Genomic DNA, 4,581 nt, shown 5'->3' with positions numbered 1-4,581 from the left:
GTGACGAGGTTGAGCATCCTCTGCCTTTGCTCTTGGGTGGTGATGACCACCCTCTCCCACCCCGGAATTTGCAGCTCCGGGTCGATTGTAGGTGCTTGTTGCCTCGATCCTTCACCCCTAACAGTCCTAGATCTCTTGAAAGCCATTTTTGTGTAAAAGAAAATAGGAATTGAAGCTTTCTCTCTCTTAGGGTTTGAGAAGAAATTGAGAGAAAGTGTTGAAAATTTAGTGTAGATTGTAGAGGAAGATGAGAGGAGTTGGAGAATGTAAGAATTTTTAAGTTTGGATGGAAGAATTGGAAGAGATCTTGGATTGAAGTGTGAGTTGAGGGTTTGAAAATGGAGGTTTTTAGAGAGAGAAAGTGAATGAAGAAGATGAAATAAGGAGAAAATGAGGAAAGAAAGAGGAGAAAAGAAAATAAAGGGGGACGGCCTGAAGGCGCGCCCGATCGGGCGAAGGTGTGATTCTCCAAAATTCAAGTTGCGCGCCCGATCGGGCGCGAACGCGAACAAATTTTTCGCCCTTTGCTTGCCCGATCGGGCGAGCTTCGCCCGATATTTCTTTTCTTCTTACTCGATGAGCGCCCGATCGGGCGACCTTGCCCGATCAGGCGAAAATAGTTCTTGTTTCCAGGTCTCTTCTCGCGCCCGATCGGGCAGACGCGCCCGATCGGGCGAATAAAAAGCTGAAATCTGGGTTGCTTGCGTGCCCGATCGGGCATATTCGCCCGATCGGGCGAATTTTGCTCCGATTTTTGCCTCACTTGCGCGCCCGATCGGGCGAGCCTAGCCCGATCGGGCCCGTACCAAGCACTGGAGTTTCTCCAATTTTGTTTCTTCTTCAAAATTTTTCTAAGTCTTTATACCTGTCAAATTCATACTTATACAACGACACTTAAAACTGGTGAAATATCGCTCTCCTCACCTCTCTAAAATAAAAATAAAAAAGAGAGAAAAGAAAAACTAATCTAGAAAGCATAAAATACGGGTTGCCTCCCGCAAAGCGCTGGTTTATATAGGTCCCGCACGACCTTCCTACCAAGTACAATTCCTAGGACCCTTTGCCCAACGCTTGATTGGGTGGTTTCCCACCCGGTCTAGTGATGTTTAGGCTACGATGCGGCTTCCTGACATAACATGTGGGACGCCAAGTTGCCTTATCTGGTGGATCCTCCTTGACTTGGGATGGGGGATCTTCAATTCTACGCACTAAAAACCCTTCTTCGATCGAATGTTGCTTCAACTTGTCATTGCGTTCAACACTTGCAACTCGATCTGGCGGAACACTTACCGTAGGCTTGATTCGCACAACTAGCTCGATCGGTTCCACTTGTTCATCCTCGAAACCAAGACCAACATTGTAGAGTGCTCCTTCTATTGCATCGACTTCCTTCTGCCATTTGTCTATCTCATCTGAAAAGGATGCAACACAAGATACCGCCTCCAAGGGATCTTTTTCAAGAGCTTGGGGCTTGTTAGAATAATTGACAACCGCGTTAACACTGAAACATTTCTCCTCATTCATGGAGCTTTTGGGGGTATTATTCAGATTAAAAACCACTTTATCGTCCCCTACTGATAGCGTTAACTTACCATTTCTAACATCTATGATTGCTCCTGCAGTGTTAAGGAATGGTCTACCCAGAATAATTGGGGTTTGCATATCCTCAGCTATATCAAGAACAACAAAATCTACAGGTATATAAAATTTACCTACTCTAACGGGGACATCCTCTAAAACACCTAAGGGGTATTTGAAGGAACGGTCGGCCATTTGTAGAGTTATATTGGTAGCTTTTAATTTACCCATATTCAACTTAGAACACACAGATAATGGCATGACGCTAACACTAGCACCCAAATCACATAATGCATTATCAATCAGAAGATTACCAATATGACAAGGGATAGAAAAACTACCCGGATCTTTTAACTTAGGCGGAGACTTATTTTAAAGTACGGCACTACACTCTGCAGTGAAAGCTACTGTCTCTACCTCACTAATAGACCTTTTTCTCGTCAAAATTTCTTTCATAAATTTTGCATATGAGGGGATTTGTGTGATCAATTCAGTAAAGGGAACTGTTACCTTCAAATCTTTAACCACCTCCAGGAACTTACCAAACTACTTATCCAAGTTTGTCTTCAATTGACGATTGGGGAAAGGAAGTTTGATAATAGGCTTTTGAACATTCTTCTCTTTGTCTGGAGTAGCCTCCTTCTCTGGAGTTTTACCCTGCAATGTAGAATTAGATGTGTTAGTATTATCCTCTAGCCCTGCAGGGCTAGCAACTACATTGTTTGGTTTAATGGAATCAAGATTAGCATTATTTAATAAAATAGGTTCATCAACTCTGGGCATAGAGGGCCCTTCATAGTTTGAACCACTCCTTAGAGTGATTGCAAATGCTTGATCCGTAGGCCTAGTCGGCTGTGCCGGCAGGGCTCCCTGTTGGCGTGCTTGTAGAGTAGCGGAGAGTTGCGCAATTTGATTATCTACAATTTTATTATGCGCTAAAATTTGATCAATTGTCACATCTCTGCTCTCCATGTGCTTTTGCATATTGACCAACATTGCTCTAATTTCCCCCAAAGAAGGGTCGGAAGATGAGGGGGGTTGTTGTGATTGATTTTTCTGGCTAGCATTGGGATGATAGTACTTCTGCTGTTGTTGCTGTGGCACCTGTGGTTCTTGTGATGGTGGATTTTGAACGTTAGTGCTCCGGTAGGAAAGGTATGGATGATTCCGATACCCAAGATTGTAAGTGTTGGAGGATGGGTTATTCTGCCTATAAGCTTGAAAGGCATTAACTTGCTCCACGGAACTCCTGCAATCCTGCTCCCAATGACCTACAATACCACAATTTTCACAGAAAGCCTCATTAGAATTATTATTAATCGCAGAAACATTAGCTACATTAGCAGTGCTCAGATTATCTAATTTTTGACAAATAGAGGTCAGTTGAGCTTGCAAAAAGGATACAGAGTCGACACTATGTTTCCCCTTGTTAGCAAATCCTCTGGGATTCCCATATTGGGAATTGTGTATCGCCATATCTTCAATAACCTGACCTGCATCATCAACATTAAGATTCATAAATCTCCCACTAGCTGCAGAGTCTAATATTATTCTGGAGGAATTTCCAATGCCGTTATAAAAGGCTTGGATTAACTGCCATTGTGATAAATTGTGGTGAGGGCATTCTCTTTGTAAGTCCTTGAACCTCTCCCAAGCCTCATATAAAGACTCATCGGCTTCCTGGGCAAAGTTCTGAATCGCACTTCGTAGTACTGTTGTTCTCTCTGCAGGATAATACTTGTTATAAAAATTCAAAACAAGAGTTTCCCAGTCAGTAATACCAAGTGTAGTTCTATTCAAACCATTAAACCACAATTTAGCTTTTCTAGTTAAAGAAAAGGGAAAAAGAATCTCCCTGATTTGGTCTTGAGTGACCCTTGCTTGCCTTATGGTGTTGCAATATTGACAATAGTCGGCAATGTGAAGATTCGGGTCTTCACCCTTAGCTCCACTGAATTGCTTCCTCTTTATCATCGTTATAAATTGGGGTTTGATTTCGAATTGAACCCCATCAAGAGCCGGAGTAGGGGTGAGATGTGGAAAATCCGTGAGCTTTGGTTGTGAATAATCACTAAGCTTCTTTGGAACCGCCATCTCTGATTCTGTGTCTGATGATACCTCTAAATCGCTAGAATCAGTTGGAGGATCGCGGTGATTATTGTTAGTATCACCAGAATCCGCCAGAATTTGCTTGTAGAAGTTTTTCTGTCTATGGAAGGAACGTTCGATCTCAGGATCGAATGGGATATAACCTGATCTGGAACACCTAGGCATAAACAAAAACTAGAAGCAAATATGAGATTTGTCTCAGAGAACTAACGCTCTCTGAGACAAGAGGGAAATAATCTAGACTACAAAAACAATCAGAAATAAAAATAAAACCGTTTTCCCCGGCAACGGCGCCAAATTTTGACAGGGTAAAGTTGTATCCCCTAATAAAAAATAATTACCTAAATCACTAACTAAGGTAGATAGGGAAGTAGGGTCGATCTCCACAGGGAAACAAGTCTTTTTACTCCTAATTAAATATTATAATCTAAATTATTTAAGTAACCAATATTAAAGTTGAATAGGAAACTAAACTAAAAAGAGTAGAAAAAAGGAGAAAATAATATATAAAGGATCTAGGGCTTAGGTTCACCAATAAATAATATTCCGGGGTAAAATAGGGTAATCAATCATTGACATGGCATAGATAACATGATTAACAGGCTCTCGCAATTTATTAATCAACATAGATCTAACAGGCTCTCGCAATTTACTAGATCTAAGTTCTTATTGAAAATAGCCTTTAATATCAAATTAACATCTGCTCGATTCATCAATTTAATATTGCTATACTTTTACAAGCCGCAATTGTAAAACATTAAAACAATCCAATAAGAAATCATCATGCAATACCAACAATCAATAATAGTCAATCATCAATGCATCAATTAACCAAATTGTAAAGGGCTCTCGCTACTTATTACAATCACACAATTAATTTATCGGTATTAAATC

The 4,581-nt window shown here is 41.0% G+C and overlaps 1 non-coding gene across 1 annotated transcript; it reads left to right on the top strand.

Annotated features, from left to right (window-relative positions):
* Window positions 1–3,184: 3,184 nt before the first annotated feature.
* LOC145607087 (small nucleolar RNA R71) lies at window positions 3,185–3,291 on the top strand. Its single transcript, XR_014105498.1, has one exon. It is a non-coding gene; the product is annotated as a small nucleolar RNA R71 (small nucleolar RNA).
* The last annotated feature ends 1,290 nt before the right edge of the window (window positions 3,292–4,581 follow it).

This window comes from Chenopodium album, chromosome 2, assembly GCF_948465745.1.
Source record: "Chenopodium album chromosome 2, dcCheAlbu1.1, whole genome shotgun sequence".
Taxonomy (NCBI): Eukaryota; Viridiplantae; Streptophyta; class Magnoliopsida; order Caryophyllales; family Amaranthaceae; genus Chenopodium; species Chenopodium album.
This window is presented reverse-complemented; position numbering and strand designations above follow the sequence as displayed.